Source organism: Chroicocephalus ridibundus, chromosome Z (genome assembly GCF_963924245.1).
Source record: "Chroicocephalus ridibundus chromosome Z, bChrRid1.1, whole genome shotgun sequence".
Classification (NCBI taxonomy): Eukaryota; Metazoa; Chordata; class Aves; order Charadriiformes; family Laridae; genus Chroicocephalus; species Chroicocephalus ridibundus.
Genome location: NC_086316.1, coordinates 57986064 through 58004305, shown reverse-complemented (window position 1 = coordinate 58004305; position 18242 = coordinate 57986064). Strand labels below are relative to the sequence as shown.

The 18242-nt window shown below is 40.2% G+C and overlaps 1 protein-coding gene across 1 annotated transcript in view; it reads right to left on the bottom strand.

The window, feature by feature from the left end:
• Positions 1-18242, bottom strand: part of PGM5 (phosphoglucomutase 5) — an 81666-nt gene that overhangs the window by 32289 nt on the left and 31135 nt on the right. The gene's annotated exons all lie outside the window — the stretch shown is intronic.

Below are 18242 nucleotides of genomic sequence, written 5' to 3'. Positions count from 1 at the left end.
TGCAGCAATCACACCTAACAAACATTTCCTTAATTCCACCCCCACTGAAGGATACTCGATGTGAGATGATTTATGTAATTTTAACTACAGTCAAGCCCAGGCAAAGCAGATCAATCAAGGCGCTTCATACAATCCACGTAGAATTTATGTCAAGGTGAAAGCAGTCACCTCTCTGATCAACAGAGACACCTGTTTTCAGACAGTCCATCACTCTGTCTGAAAGTAGGCATGTAAAGTAGATGAGATGAACTGTCCAAATATGCAAATACTGACCCTTTCAAAACCTGGTACATACAGGTACCTAAATTACAGGTACTGAAATCTTTACATTGTTAATTACCACTGGTATTAAGTCTCCAAATCCACTTTTATTATCCATTGTTATCTAAGTCTCCCTCTATTGAGCCTAGTTGTTCATTTTTGTACTAATATTCTACACCTAAAAAGACTGTTTTTTAAATGAGATAGAGTAAGAATTGCTGATACTTCTTTGAAAAGAGCTAAAGTGGGACGTGGAGAAAAAAATATGATCAAAATGTTTAATACTAAACTCCATTTTTATGTCTCCAGTTTAGAGGTAAAGGCAAGCGTATACCTCCTTGTGTTTATACAGCACTAGCTAAATTATTGGCCCTTAGAAATGCTGCTGCATAAGGGAGATTATACAGTGCTGAGCTGAACAGGTTTCTGGCTGGCTCTGCAAAAAATCAAGAACATAAAAGGATTTAATCCCTGCGTGACAGTAACTGCAGGCTGGGACCAGGACCGTACTGCCAAAAAGTAGAAAACAATCAACCAGAAAACAATGGCTAACAGGCTGGAAGAGCAAAACCAATTCTCTTGAGGTAGCCTAACAATACAGCAGGAATATCTCTGCTTGCAGAAATGTTCCCATATCCTGGTACTGTTTTTGGAGAAGGAAATCCTTTCCCTTTCACTTTTCTGTATTCCTCTAGCCTGCAGACAAACAGCCTTGGTTGGACCTATCTTGACCAGCACCATAGGCTTCCAGGGGCCGTACTGGTTTTCAAAGATTTCTATGCACTAGGCTAGCACTGAAAATACAGATGTTGATTCTGTTGTTTAAGACTTTAAACTAAGCCTTTCAAACAAACAAACATAATATACATATAAACATATACACGCACGAAGTTTATAGTGAAATATGACAAGATTGTTCCTTGCAATATTTTTTTGTTCTTGACTCTTAACACTTCAACAGAGTAAATAAGTAGAAACACACTGAAAATTAAGCATACTCTTGTAATTGCAATTTTACTGAAATAAAGAATCAACACTGGAAGTCTCAACAAATGAAGAATGTGCCCTTACGCAACCTACAGACGCTTAAGGTGAATGATCACCCCAGGAAACATGAGAGGGGTTCCCACAGGAAGTAGCAAATAATTCTAAATGCTGCAGACTCAGAGAAATAATGTGCTGCATCAGATCAGACAAATAACAATGCAAACTACAGGAAAATACCCTTAGAGGAAGGAAACTAATATTCTGTAATTGGGAAATTACTAGGTCTTCAAAGCCAGGGAAAACAGAGATTAAATGCAGGAAGGGGGAGGGATTTTTTATGCTCCCACATCTACATCTTTCTAAACAAGAAATATGACGGGTATGACCTCAGTGCGGAGAAAGTTTTTAAAAAAAAAAAACAACTTTTTTTTCACTTTACATTCACCCATCTGCTGTCTTGTAGGCAAAATGACAAAATGAGAGCTTTCACTCACTCCTACACCAAGTAGCCACATTTTTAAAAAACGAAGTCCCAGCCGAGACATGAGAGTAGCATCCCTTGTGGACCACAATTTGCAAATTAGTTTCTATGCATCACTGAAGTTTTCCAGCACTACCTAATGCAGCATATGAATTCATGACAAGCTTGAAAGACACTAAGGAAATATTTTATTCTGCTAGGCAAATAAAAGCTTAGGATGAGGGTTTCTAGAACTTGTAATTCTGCAAGAACAATTGCTGGTGAGTCATAGTAAAGGTTTTTGGTTTACCTATTACAAATCACATATCCATTAATTATAATCTATGAAGTTTTAGCAATGTACCTTCACAGGACAGTTCAAACAAGTCTATATATACACAGCTTTATAAGTTTCTCTTATTTCTGTACGTTTACACTGAGTCTTTAAATTTGGGAAGTTAGAAATGGAAAGTCAAGTGGTTTTGTTGCCTATATGAGATCTCTTGGTCAAACAGGATACTACTTCTCTCAGAAAGTGAGTTTTGGAACTGGTGCTGCAAAGAGTTTATATCTTGCAGAGGTCTCACTCATCAGAGTAAATTTTATATGTCCTTATACATATGTATAATGCATCATTATCAAGATACTGATGCAGCAGTGCTCTTGTAAGGGCAATACCTCAGTCTCTGAGTTCTCTGGGTGAAGGTGTTAGCTGTCAAAAGGCCCAACTTGATGGATGAAATATACTTCCAGAGCAATTCAAAATAAAAACTGGAAAAAAATACGCCACATGAATAGGTTCATCTTCCTGGTCTATTTGAAGTAAAGGCATTCTATTTATGTCTAACCACACAGTTGATATACCTGTGTTTATATGTTCTATGAGTATGAACTATGTAGAAGGAATACAACAAACCATGGACATTCTGGTTCTTGTCACCTCAGACATCTAATGGGACTGACTTCAAACAGTATTCTTGCTTGCCTTCTTTCAGCATTAAGTGCTCACTACATCAATGAGATTATACAATAAAGTTTCTTCTGTCTGTGTGTAGCGCTATTTAGCTCTTGCTAGACCAGGAAACAGGGTGTTTACACTTGGACCTAAACTGAAGGGCAGTCGCCTTAGTTATTTTGCCCATATCAGAGCTAAGGGTATTTATGTTCCCAGTATGCTAAAATACTAATTAAGGAGGAAAAAAAATCAGAGTGGACTGTACTTTTTGCAATTACACACATTATTTAAAACTATATTTTGTGAATTTAAAAAAAGCAGGAGCAGCTGTTTTTAAATGGGGAGATAATAAAGTGAGTTAAAATAAGAATATAAAGTACTGGGAGATTATATAGTTAAATTCACCCTTCTACTGTACAACTTCATTCTCATTTTTATTTTGAAGAGCTAGTCTCACACTATCTATACTGACCACCCACTTTTTATTAAAACATAAGGAGAACACATAAAATGCAACCATGAGAACCAGTTTGGGTTACTATTTTGCAGTTTGAATTATTGGAAAGTTTAGAATCCAACACAGCACTGTTAAGCCAATTTGTGAGCTCTACAATAAGTCTCAGCAAAGCATGAGCTGTCCAGTTCATAATAAAGGTAATAATGAATTAATAATAATCTTCATAATGAAGATCAGGATTTTTGAAATTTTCCTGTCAGAAAAAAAAATTAACAGCTAATTCTAAAATTCCTCCTGAAAGCCTTAACAGACTAATGTGGAAAAAATACCTGTTCTGTGCCAGGAAACTGGGCTACGTATTGTACAGCTGCACATCTGAATATCCCAGGTCTTCTTCCTTATACTTCATAGCCATATGCATGTCACCTAACTAGGAGAACAGAAGGTACAGGACTCTTGATAGTCCAAATGATTTTCCTTGAAACTACAGTAAAAATATTATCCTGCTTAAACCATGCAAATAGATAACTTTCCATTGGATAAAAAAAAATATTCTTTTATTTAAAAGGGTTAAAGCAGTATCCTTGTGTTATCCTTCTTTCAGTTTTCCACCCAGTAGAGACAACAGACTATTTCTGACAGATGGGCTAATCAATAAAGCAAAGTGGTCCTTGACGGTATTTCCCAGTCACTGTGGTTTTGCACTAGCAAAACACCACTGACGTCAGCAGAATTACCCTGACTTCCTTTAACCAAAATGAGAGAGAAGTCAGCTCCAACCTATTCTCTACAATGCCGCAAAAAGTCCTGATGAATACACATCATTCAGATACAACAAATGGCCTGCGTCAAGCTGACTTTCTTGTGCCCAGTGCAACTTCTATAACTTCTGAGAATAGACCAGTCAATCAAACAAAATTATCCTGCCAAAGTTGTGATGCCTGTTCACCACAAAGATAAAGGTCACAACACTGGGGGAAGGGCTTTCTTTGACAGGCCTGAAGAATTGTTGTAAATGACTGTCTAGAGTTTTGCATTGTGGGTGAAATGCTGGCTAGGGTAAACTGCAGCATTGCATTCATCCTGGAGTCTTAACTTGGAGAAAGAAAGAGATATTAATGAAAGAATCACTAAAGAAGCTGCAATTGCATGTCTTTGTCTCTGTTGTCTTCTACCATCTGTAGGTATCAGCTGCAGGTGTAAAAGATGCTCACAGACACTTGGGCATTTCAAAACACAGGCTGGTGTTTCATGGACGCATTTTTTTTTTTCCGTCCTACTCCTCTCTGTGGAGCCAGGGCTGAAGTAGACAAGGTGCTGTAATTTAGAGTGCAACAAGCCTGATTCTGCAGAAGGGTAAGCACTCTTGGGCCCTAACAAACAGGAATTGAAGGCATTTGTGGGACACGTGGGCTACTCTAGGGTAGTCTGTGGTAGCAGCATTTCACAAGAGATCAAACATCTGTACATGTTTCTTTCAGAGTTACTGGCTATAGAAGAAAAAGGTTTGACACTGGGTCTTCTAAATCTCTACCTAGCCACTGAAGTTGACTGTGCTATCTAATGTCTAGCTGATAAAAGAGTCATTGATTTAAGACCTGAAGCATATTTTATTTTAAAGACAAGACTATGGTTTGACTGAAACTAAGAAAAATGGTTTTTCTTCCCACTTCTGTAGTCTTCCCGCACACAAAGAATTAAAAATATCTCAGGTAAGGATCTGTACCTGATTTATCAAGAAAATAATTTCCCTAGCTCAAAGTAAGTCTTCACACAATCTAACCTTGGCATAAAAATGTGTTTTATTTGATATTTTACTGACTGAGATGTTTCAAAATTTTTGTAACACTCTGGACACTTCTGTGAACAAAATAACTGACTTATGTTTGCCTACAGCCATTTTGCCATCCCTTTATTAGAAATCCTGCTTTTGCCATTCTCTAACCATATCATACAGTCTTTGCCTTGATGGACTTACTGAAGTGTACTTGCAACCAGACCTGTAATTGCATGGGTTCACTTCTTTGGAGTGTTAAGATGACATCCAGGACTGAACTTCTACCATGCTGCTACAGTTTCTTTTCCCTACAATCACAGGCATTAATTATCTCATTCCCTCTCCAACACTCAAATTTCTTTTGGAAAGAATTTTTTTTAAACTTTATTGAAAATTTAGACACAATATTCACTGCCTTTTTAGTCACCCAGTCCCTGTCCCATTCTCACTGCACGATGTTTCCACTTGTTCTTTCTATGGTCTCTTCTTCTTGGTGCTCTGAAGAGCTCTTTGCTACTTGTTTCTCAACTTCAGAAGTCTAATTCTGCTCACCTTTGGTCGGTTCCCCCTTCATTCTTATTACTGCATAAGATGCAGGAGCCACGAACTAAATGGTTTTAACTTTTTTCTTCAGTCTCATCTGTAAGTCTCTCCTTCTTTTTAACTATGCAGCTCCAACCGCCTGTGAGAAATTCACAGCAGTAGCAATGACAGCACCAGCACTGGCACCGACTATAATGTGAAATGGATGTTCTGCTTCTGGATGTTTTCACTCTGTCTGCACCACCTTCCCTTAAAAGGCTTCAACTGCATATTGTGCAAGGAGCAGAACTAAAACAACAGTCACCCCCCTTATATGGTCAAGTATTACAGTGTTACTCCTTCCCAGTCTTTAATTTATTAAGCAAAAAGCAGTGGAATGCTAAGCCCTTGCACACAACACAGATAACCACGACATTTCGCTAAGATAAGATGTAAACTGCCATGTCTGGCAGAGAGGCTGTCAGGAGCACAAGGCAGAAAGAAAAATGGTTAGTAGACAACAAGTTCCTTTTCTTTTTGCTTTCTAGTATGCTACATCTCACAGAGAAAGATCATAGTAACAGAAATCAATAAACCAAAAACATCTGAAGACACTTTAGCTACAAAGGATCTAAAACCATTTAGCTTTCTTGGTTTTGCTTCCTCTCCACCCCTGCAAAGTTTTAACTCTAAAATGCTTCTGCTGGTGGACTAAAGGTACACTGAGCCAAGGTCTGGTGTTCAGGGGTAGTTTCTATCTTGAAAACTGGTAACTTCAGGTGTATTTTTGGGGCTGACAATTATTCTGAGGACGGTTATGGCTTGCTAATAACTGCAGAGGTCATCTCCTTGTTAATTCTATTCAGGACAGTTTGAATTCCCTTTCTGTCAATGGAGCCTCCTGGCACTCATGCAACGTAACTGCAGTGCCAACTAACTGTTCCAGTATCCTCTCCTGCCTCTCAGTCTCACACTGGCATTTCCCCATGTTTGAAACCTTTCAACAGCAAAAACTTAAAATTATCCCAGCACGAAAGGCAGTGTCCTACAAACACAACCTACCTTGCTCATGCCATGTAACACACAGCAACCATACATACTAGAAACTTATTTGAGCTACACAGAACACAGCACAATCTCTACTATACTCCAAGGGCGTGAACTAATAATGTGTGGAAGGTCAGACCCTTGGCTTTAAATTCCTAAAACAAATAAATTAAAAACTTAGATTCTCCCTTTGGACCCTTCAAGTTCATTGGAGCTTTCCTGTCTCCTGCAGGGGCAGACTTGAAAAGGCTTGCACCATCACAAGGACAGTTAAAACACACAAGATCGGGGAACTCAGGCTCCACAACACACACCCAGTGATGCCCTGAAGGCATTTTCACTCCTTGTTGCCACCCACAGGCTTCGGCGTGAACACACAGCTCAATGCTCCACACCATTCTGTTTTCCTGCACACAGACTCTGTAGTATCTCAGTCATATGTTACAAGAGCCTTGGGCAACATACCAAAAAGACAGCACTTTTTCAAGTACTTGAGACACTTTTAAAAGATAATGGTAAACTAATTTGTGTCCCAATCCCAACAGGCAACTTTCTGATTCAATCCCAGCGGGTAAAAGCAAATTCATGTGCCTAACTTTATAGGCAGCTACAGACCCAGGGGAACAGTGCAGAACTGAAACGCATTTTTAAGTAGGCCAACAGCTGCAGCACAGCTCTGCTTCAAATCTCTGAGAAAGGGCTGCAGAATGCTTCTGCCTCTTCCCTGCTCTTCAGGGAGTAAGTGGTCAAAGTAAAAATAGCCAGCACAGCTCCTTGCTGAGTCTGCCCTTGCCTCCAAACCTAATGTGATAATCCTGTCTACTATTGGCAGGAGGTGTAAGGCTACTTTTTATGGACACTGTACTTTACCCCAGTGTTCCTAATTTGCTGTGGAGTGAACTGCCACTGATGCAGAATTCACTGGTGAACAGGGACAATGAACGCACCTTTAACAAATATACGGAGCAGATGGCACGCAAAGCTGGAATTTTTCACCCCATATTTGCAGGTGGTGCAAGTAGGTTATTTTCGTAGTGATCAAGATATGAAATTACTGCCAATGTTAGAACTATCAATAGCATGCAAGTTAGGTATGTATTATTGCATTGTTGAGATTGTTTCCATCCCCAATTTGTGGGCACTATGAGGCATTGAAGAATCTTTTTCTGAGAAGTTCAATCACATTTAAGAAGTTACACAGGAGGAGACTTCATTCACAGGTTTAGGTTTTAAGGTCTTGAATACAGCTTTGGCTTATAAATTTCTCTCTGAAGTCTGGAAGATAACACAGAGTCCTAGCAACCAGATTCCATGGGAGAAAAACGTTCTCTGAAGACCTAAGTGCTTAACTCAATTTAAGTGAAGTTTGCACATACGGAAACTAAGAACTTTCCTTCTTTTCAGGGAAATAAAGCACTAAAGAAATCCCGCCATGAAAAACTGTATCAGAAACCTCTCCTTCAGATAGGAACGAGCCTACAACATCTACTTCTGCTCAGCCAGACTATCATGGTATGAACAGTGCTGTCAGCATGAAAGCACTGGAGGTCAGACTACAAAACACACAACTCTTTGCAGTCTCCAGAAAAAAAAAAAAATTAAATCCTCCCTGCCAGCTTTTAAAAAAGATCTCAGCACTTTGACAGATTTTAGCGTAGAGCAGATGTTCAGAAAAGAATCAGAAATGGACACAACCGCTAGAACACTTGACTTTACCACAGTAATGAAGCACTGACTCAGTGGTGTTTGCTGTGAGTTGAGCTACTAAGGAGCACTTTCTTGAAATTGCTTTTAACATTGGAATTCTCCTGTAATAAGTACATTAGTAGGCCAAGAGAAATAAAAAAAATTCTTTCTCCCTTTTTTTAAAAGAAAAATTAATTTAATAATAAGACAAACGCTTAATTCCAGAAGCAGTATTTGCGCTCTTATTACAGGCAGTGGAACCAGGTCCTACATGAATTCACATCTAATTGCTAGAAATTATTCTCACTTACTTTTTACAAGGAATTAGTTGAGTGTAAAATTCTGTTTCCAAACTATTAATAATTTTACCCATTTGAACTCCTCACATGGCCAACACTTCTCTTTTTGTTCTCTCCCATTGAATGATAGGAGTCAGAATGAATCCACTGTGTTTAAAACTAACCCAGACTCTCAACCTGAATGCCTGTAGCTGGACTGAGTTTGCTAAGAGCAAGAGTTTATTCTAAGTACAGTATTTACACTAGTGTCCTTTTCTGCTGTGTGTGAAGGAAAACAGAGACGTGACGGGGTGAGAAGAAACAAGAAAGGAGACCAGGAACAAGTCAGCAGTATTTCTCAGGTGCAGCTCCACAAAATTCATAGTCCAAATTTTTGTGGGAGGAGAGGAGTACAGTGATTTAAGTCCTGCTGGACACTCATAAACTTTAGGCAGCTGTGAAGGTGCAAATGGCAGTAAAACATATGCCGTATTGTGCAACTGAGCATGGTCCAGGGGTCCCTAACCTCATGGCAAAGAAGCTATCTGTTAAGCAGGTAGCAGTCTGGTCCCATCAGTGTGGCACTGTGCGCCTGTTGGTTGGTCTGCTTCAGAAGACAAGTTTCGTGCTTTGCTAGCACAAACACGCAGGCAGTGGGACTTGAGATAGTATCTCTGCACTGCTCTGTATTGTGCCGTGTAGACATTTCAGCTTATCCAGGCTTCCCTGAAACGTACTGCACTGTGTGAGGTAGGCATGATTCAGGCTTTGCTGGGTTACTGCACTGGATTTTCCTTAGCTGGAACAGTGTCCAGAATGGTCACATGCTTTATACAATTTCAAACTACAGTATTGCCTGTGGACACACAACCCAGTCTTCTGAGTTGTGTTCCTCCAGCCCCTTCCATTTCCATGCCTTCTTACGTCTTTTCAGCCCTGCTCCAGCAGGCCACCCATGCTGAGATTTATGAAGAGAAGCAACCTAGGAGGTTCGTGCTAGGGTATGGTGACTCAGTCACAGCACAACTTCATTTCTCCTTTACAGGACAACAAGTGTTTTATGCAAGGGCTCAGTGCCAAAAAGTAATGAGGGTAATACATAATAAAATGGGGGAAAACATAAAACATTGAAGTCATAGAAAAACTAGTACTTTTGTGCAGAGTTTCTTTTTCTATATTCTACATTCATTTTTTAAATAAACTGTTACAAAAGGCTTTTCCATCCAAATCTCTGGTTCTCATGAGTTCAGAAGTTAACTGTGCTCAAGTATTTTGCTGAACTGGTGCCAAGAGACAAAAGTCAACTAACTTGCTTTATTGTGTATTAAAAGCCCATTATAAAGCAAGACTACGATAAAGTAAGACCTGTTTCCAAGAAATATGCTAACAAATCCAGTACCTTGCAGACAGAAATACTGCTCCTTATGAAGAGAAAAAAAATTGATGCCAAGGTGGATAGGTCTGTGTAAATAAAGATAAGTTGGACGGTTTATTTTTTTAGAGGGAGGGGAGAAGTAATTTCAATGTGCAAAAATGGATGTGTTCATCCTCTTGCTTCTGATTTCTCCTCATTGTGTACATCTATATAGAAAAACAGGATGCTGCGGACACACCCTGTAAAGAAGCCCAATGATTCTTTCGTATAACTAAAGCTAACTGAGATGTTTTCATTTTCAATTTGTCACAAATTGTAGCTGAGACACCTCCAGAGCTCACGGGAGCAAGGCCAGTCTGTCAGATCCACATGGGGGAAGAAAACCAGTTAGAATAAACAGTTACTGAATGTTAAGAAGTTATTTGTCTTCTCTGAATCTCTGCCCATATGGATCGAGCTCACTCATGGTGACTTTCCTGCAGTCTCCCAAGTCACAGTGTGACGTTTAAAAGATCCTCAAGATAGCTGGTTAAATAAGAAGTGTGTAAAACAGCTCTCCTTAAATTGGGGCATGAGAGCAGGCACAGGAGGAACTCAGCAGACTCCTTGCCCATTTTATCTCAGGTATGGGAATACTCTTAGGTATGCTGAAGTGTTGCCAAGACTCTCACCCATTCATTAGTAAGAAACTTTTAATGTGCTGGATCATCCCTGTGAAGAATTTCCAAAACAACATTGCCAGGCTATCCACAACTCTTCCCAGTGAAACAAAGAATTGACTTGTCTGGTACAAATAACAAAGTGCTCTGAAAACATATGACACGTGGAGCTTGATTCATCCTGCATTTGATGGTCGCTGTAAGGACAGAAAAGGAAGGTCGGATGGAATAAAAGAAAGCTGCAGTTAATTATTACGGTAAACTCACCAGGACATTCTACAAACACTTCATTCCAGTGAGTTACAAGAACTTACTGCTGAGCAATACCCACCACAAAGACAATTTTTGCAAAGGACCAAAGTAAGATTTAAACTGGTTGAGGAGCATGCAGCTCACAGACTGGTAACAATGTCAGTAAGATCCTAGGATTGGCAAGGGAAGCATGAATCAGGCCTCTTCAGCATCTCTAAATGATGGGAGAAAGAGAAAAACAAACCATGTTTGTACAGAGCTTTGACAAAAAGAAGCTAAGAGAGCTTTAAGTGTACTTTATGGGGAGCTGATTCACTTGAACACAATGAAGTAATCTTGTCAATCTATCAGCTCACAGTAGGCCTCCTGAGAATACGGACTCATATGATTTTACAACACAATTTCTTGTGTTCCTGAAGAACTATTTAAGCAAGATTCAGGAAACTAGGAGGGGTGTAGAATTAACTCTTGATTCTGGAAGACTCAAGAACCAAGAGCTGGTGTGGACCAGTGCACAAGGGCTGACAACCAATGCTGTCTGGCCCACGAAGGAGTTATCCTTATGATCACATCACGCCCAATCTTCCCTAAGAAATCAATCTTCATACAGGAAGAAAGATACTGAGAAAAACATGACACTGGATGATTGCAGAGGTAAAACAATCCAGCAGACTACCCCAGCAGTGAGTGATCAGCCAGTCAGGAGCAGCTGCTAAAGAACTTAATTCTCCAGTTTACAAATAGATCTATGACTAAGCTAATTTCCTAACACAATGCAGCAGTAAGTGTATGGAGACATTTGCTCTATCTATATTATTCCTCTCCAGAATCACAGAAAGACTCTGCAGGCCAGCCAAACCACCTGTAATGACTGCACATTGACATTAGGTAAGGAGGCTCTCTAGCGTCTTACAGGAGACTCCTAGCATGCTGTGAGCCTACCTGTCAGAGTAACAATAAGAGTTACTGTGGAAAAGAGACAGGGAGTGTCACCTTTATCATACCACCTGGAAGTCTATCCATAGATAGGGTTCTGTCAGTCTTGGGCAGGGGGGAAGCAAATTTTGCCACAGCATTGTGGTGCTTGGTGGTCGAAAATAGATAAAGTGTGGGGCTGCTCTCTCATTCTTCCTAGATGGAAAGTACACACTAAAAGTTAAAAGGAAATGTGAAAAACTTGAAGAAAATGGAAGCAAGGAGCAAACGACAGTCAGGGCACTGAAAATTCCTTAAACAATATGAATTACAGTGATTATGGATGTCTCTTAACCTAGACTACCTATAATGATTAGTAATGTTTATGACATTTCAATAGAAGGACATAGTGGAGTACCAGGAAGATACTGCTGAACTTTGGTAGTTAGACATGGAAATAAACACCTTCTAGATCACACAGAGACAGACCACAGGTTCCCATGATGCTGTAGTCCTACACATACCACACCTGAGATCCACACTACCAAACAAAATAAATAAAACAGAGCAATCCTTAAAGGAAATCTACAGGCTGTGGCTTGGTCCACACTGTAACATTTTGACATGATGTTGTTTTAGTGATAATAAATGCTACTCGGACAGCAAAACCCTAGTGAGTTTCATCAACAACAAAGCCCATACTTCTCAGAAACTCAAATGAGTGATATAACTGATGTAAGTGATGAAAACGTGAAAAATTCTCACTGGTCACCCAGCCAAATCAACTAGGATAAAAAACTATTTATGCATTACAGTCACAAGCTATATATGTAGGAAATTACTCTTCTTCTCTTTAATAAACACACATCCCCCACGTATAATATGCAAGTTCATGAAAATGCCATCACTGCCTTCGATGGCATTTCCAGGAACCCAAACTTATGAGTTTGAAAACTTCTAACAAGAAGTATTAGAGTAACTAATGTTGTTTTCAAGTGTTTCTCTTGGTTACAAATGTATTGGAAAGCTTTGCATGAGATGCAGTCTGTGTAACTCTTTCTTATTATGGGTTTGTTTTCTTCAGTGTGTGGGATGCTAACAGGTGTACTCATCATAATGTTCCACACCAAATGCTGTTCTCATGTTGCTTTAGTCATCAGTTCAAGATTCAAATCCAAAATGCATAACTTCGCACCCTCTTTTGCAAATGTTTCAAGAGTCAACTCCCAAAGGAAGTATAACATTCAGGACAGAGTGCCTGTGACTCCCTGCCTTGTGAAAACTTCATTGTCCCCTTCACACAAGCTCTAATAGAATGACTAGAAACAGCTGTTTACATATACAGTATCTAGATATGCCTGTGCTAAAAGTAAGGCTAAAGGCAAGAGACAAAAGCTGCTTTGCTAAAGACAACTAGCAAACACAAGCGTTTCTATGAGTATACAATGAGGGAGAGATGTGCTTTGGCAGCAACATACCCCAGCAGAATTTTGTCTTTCACATAATAAAACCAGCCGGCACAGTGCTCAGAGTCCCTGTGAGGTGAAATTAGAATCATAGAATCATAGAATATTGCAAGTTGGAAGGAACCCATAGGGATCACTGAGTCCAACTCCCTGCTCCTCGCAGGACTACCTAAACCTAAACCATATGACTCAGAGCGTCGTCCAGACGCCCCTTGAATTCTGTCAGGCTTGGTGCCGTGACCACTTCCCTGGGGAGCCTGTTCCAGTGACAAATTGCACACATATGTACTGTAGATCCACACAGAATCTGTGGTTTGATTGCAGAGTTTGTAGTACTAATGAAGAAAAGTTCAACCATCTGGCAAGCATGTGGCCATGCTCTCCAGATGTACTGCAATAATCCCCAAGGATATTCATGCCCTTCCTGGCTAAGACACAAGAATCAGTCTTCCTTACTATTTCAGCATTCATGTGTCTATAGAGTAAGTTAACTCCTCCTTGACAGTAAATTAAAGGACGAAGGGAATGGATAGCAATCAGGTATGATGATTTCTAGCACTTTCAGTGAACTTTTACATAATAGATATAACTCCTTTCAAGATTACAAGCTTGTTATAGCCTCCGAATTCTGCCATGGCTCAGCAGAAGATTATGACTTATTCTAGGAAAGATACTGTCCACTTTTTTTATGACTGCAGCTGACTGTATTAGATAGATAGTCTGTGTCTGTCCCATTCCCAACAGCATGGCCTCTGACTCATTAATCTCTACGAGCAAAGGCAAGTTTTTTGGTATATACATCCAGAAAAACAGCTGTCACTAACACACTGCAGTATGCTGTATTAACAGCCTGTCTTGTTACTGCCTTCTTGAGCACGGCAGGTAGGAGGACAATCTTCTTAATGCATGGAAAGAACAGAAACAAACAAAAAGACTCAGGTTGCTTAAAGCAAGACTGTTCCCGGAAAAGCAAATTCACCCACCAATATAAAACACTTAAGCACAAAATGACACAAGTCAATTTCTGTCCCAATTTCTGTCTGGACTTTGTCCCATTAAGGATTTGGCAAAAGCTTAATATTAGTGCAACAATGAAATGTCAGAAGGGTCTGTAATGCGTGCATACTATGGGGAAAAAAAACAAAGCTTGCTTGAAAAAGGAATAATAAACTCTCAAAGCTTCCACACTTCTCCATCCTCAAACAGGGACATTTTCTGTTCTAGCCTCAAGTCCTGCACGGTCACTGCTGCATACAAAACCTGTGCGTTTTCCAGCAATAAAAGTGATCTATGAAGGCAGGGGGGGAATGTTTTATAAGTTCTCTTACTCTATAGGAAATGTGAGGGAGATTTTATTATACCAGAAAAGAGAAGACGTAATAAATATAGAAAAGGGAGAAGTATTATCCTTGCATCCTTCTGTTGATACTGAGGTGAGCCTCAGTAACGTCATCACCAATGACTGGCAAGACCTGTGGTCTTTTACAGGAAAGGTAATAATCCTATGAACTAAGCACAGGGAAAAGGCTCTCCATTAACTCAGGAGTACACATGGCCCATAATCATTAGCCTTTCTAGGCCTATTACAGTGAGGTCAGATGGTTCAAAAGGCACTATTCCTATGTTCACTGACAAAGACACAAAACAGATGTGAATATAACCACAACATGTGGTAAAAAATTCTGTATTGACAGCGATTCAAATTGGGGTTTCCGTACTGTGAATTGTCTGAATAATAGAGAAAAAACAGCTTTAGGTACCTATTAGAAGTTACTGGTAGCTTCCACAGCCTCTTCTTCACCTCGCACGTACTATAACACTACATACATCCTCTCACACAGAATCAGCAGGATAGCTCAGAAAATGATCAGGAAAAAAACAGTGCAGGTTTCTCCAGTTGGATAATTCTTTGGTTTAGAAGAAACTAAAAAAGTAAGTAGTTTAAGGCAACATCAAGGTTTTCTATACATCACCTTGCTGTTAATCATGGTAACTAAAAGACTACAAGAGTGCAGACAAGCTGAACAGTCTTGGTAGCACGAGGACTTTCCAGCAAAGGTCTCTTCATAGCACCACAGCATTATAAAATAATTCAGATAGGACGTGACCATGGGAGGTCTCTAGTCCAACACCCTGACAAAAGCAGGGTCAGCTATGAGGTAAGACCAGGTTGTTCATGGCTTTATCCAGTTGCACACTGAACAACTTCCTTGTTTCAAATTATTATCGTTGCCTCTTGTCCTCCCACCATGCATAGCTGTGAGGTGCCTGGCTCTACCTTCTTGACAGCCTCTCTGTAGTTACAGGTGGCTGCTGTTAGGTCCCACCAAAGCCATCCTTCTGCAGGCTAAACAAGCCCAGTCCCCAGCCTCTTCTCATATGGTCTGTGCACCAGCCGCTATCTGTCTTGGTGATCTTATGCTGAACTCACTCCAGTTTATTGATGTCTTTCCTGTACTAGGGATCCCCAAACCAGACACAGTATCTGGAAGTGGTTTCATAAGTGCTGCACAAAGGAGAATAATCACTTCCCTCGCTCTCTGTGCCATGCTCTTACTCATACAGCCCAGGGTGCCGTTGGCCCTCTCTGATTCCAGAGCACACAGCTGGCCCTTGCCCAGCTCACTGCCCACCATGGCCTCGGGTGGTCTCTGCAGAGCTTCTCTTCAGCCCTTCTGTCCCCAGCCTGCATCACTGCAGGGCTCTGCCTTTTTAGGGGCAGGACTTAAAATTTGTCCTTGCTGAATTTCACCAGGTCCCTGTCCATCCATCCCTCCCAGCTATCCAGACTCCCCTGACTGGCAGCTCTGCCTGCCAGCATACCAACAGGTACCCCCCCAATTTGGTGTCACCTGCAAGCTTGGCTAGAGTGCCCTGCATTCCCTCCTCCAGACCACTGATAAAGATGTTAAACAGGACAGGTCACAGAACAGACCCTTGCAGTACCAGCTCATTAACCTAACCAGGTCCTTCAGCCTGACGACCAAGCCAGACTTTTGCATATCTACTTGTCCACCCATCCCAATGATAAAGTCCTGAGATGGATACAAGAATATTGTGGGGCACATTGTCAAAAGCATTACTAAAATAGAAGTAAATTACTTCTGCCGCCTAACCTCATCAACAGATTCAATCGTTTTATCACTCAGGCAATCAGGCTGGTTAGGCATGATTTATTCGAGTAGCTCCCTAATGATGCATTTAGATTCGGATTTCCTTCCTTACACTAGTTCTGCTTTGTCTCTCTTGCAAACTGTTCTGTGGATTTTGGTGAGCGAGAATTCGTAAGCACTCTGTGAGATTGTGATACTTGGCTGGGAAAGAAGGAAACAGTCTCACAACTTTATGATAGCATTCGTAGAAATAGAGAAAACTTAAAAGGAAGAAGAAACCATAATATGCTATAGAAATAGACTGTTACTACAGAATCACAGAATGGTTGAGGCTGGAAAAATCTTAGGTCTCTTTTGTTTCCCCACAAAAGGGAACAGAAGACAATGTTTCTGCTCCTCCAAAATTAATTTGACAATTCACGTGACTATGACATAAAGTAAGATCTGTTCTAATAGGACTCTCAAACTTCTTCAAATAATGCTAAGTACCCTGGCTCTATCACAGTCTTACAGAGATCTTCTTCAAAACACCTAGAATGTAAAGAACAATCTCATGTCTTCTCAATTTGTAAACAAAGTAATTTAGCAGACGATCATACTTTTGTACACGTAAGAATTAGAATTTTATACATTTTGGTTTGAAATTCTGTGCCGGAAAGGTTTTCTTTGAAATCAGCAGGAAGACTTCTCCATGAGGGTCACCCATGTACAAAAAATCCCTTGATGGGAGAGGTTGCTCCTGGGCTGATACCAGCTGTGCTGTTCAGCACTGCCAAAACATGTTCAGACACGCTAATCCACGTGGGAGCATTTCTAGGTCGAAGCCCAAAATAAGACTGCATAAGCCCTTGAAAGAAAAGGAGCCTTTATTTTAAATGTTCTTTTAGCAGTCACAAAGTCTTCTGTAACCAGCTTGCTGTAAACTTCCTCAGATTGTTTTATGTAAAACACTTTTGGACTTTTTTATCAGGACATTTGTAGGAATTCCTGTTGTTTATTCACAGCTGCATACTTTCTGAGATATAACAGATGCAGCACTAAGAAAACTGTGGACCTTCTGTTACCCAACATGTGTGTATTGCACAGTGCAAGGCCTGCTCAGGACGTTTTGCAAAAAGTTTATTTTTCTCAGGTAGTTTTTCACATGTGGCATATTAAGACCAGAAAAATGTCTTGTTAGTGAGAACTGCAAATAAACATATTTCTTAATAAGAGTCAATCAAGTTTACAGGATATATTTATGTTCCAAGCACCAAATCTTGCTCTGTCTAATTTTGGTGGACAAACCGACCTCATGTACAGCCAAAGCTTAAGCTGCAAACGGAGCACTGCATAGTTTTCAACTCACCTCTTCCTTTTAAATGAAGAGAGCTTTCAATACACCTTTCTGCCCTCAGTCCTGAAAGCTGCAGATGGCACAAACAATGAACCTGCTCATTTTAGGGTAAGCAGCTCTACCTGTCTACTCCAGGCACTGGCCAGAGTGCAACCAACTATGAAGGAGAGTAAGAGTTGTATGTTGTGTAAGGCTGCTCTGCAGCCTGTCATTCTTAAGATGCATACCTATTCATATCTATTCATTCTCATCTGGAAAGTTCAAAAGTATGCAACGCATTGAGAGAGGTTCATTCTCATCTTTGACTAAGAAAGTATCTGAGAGTCTGGCTGCTGCTGTCCTGTTAAAAGTGTTAAGAATAAACACTTACCCCACATACATACAAAATGTGGCCTGCCATGACCACAGTGGGCAGCACTTTTTCACCAGGGCAGGCTAGGATAATGAAACACTGGATAGCCAAGAATACGATGGGCTTGCAACAGTGAAATACACTACACTGTACTAAAGCATACCAAATCCAGCATCAAAGAAAATACAAAGCAGAGGAAGACATCTCCTTAAGGATATCCTTCAAAATATTTGCAATGACCGGTCACCTCCACTGCTTAAAAAAACATACAGAGATGAAAGCATAACAGCTAGATTACAAGCACATTGTAGAAATAAATCTAAGAGGCACAGCTAATGAAAGGA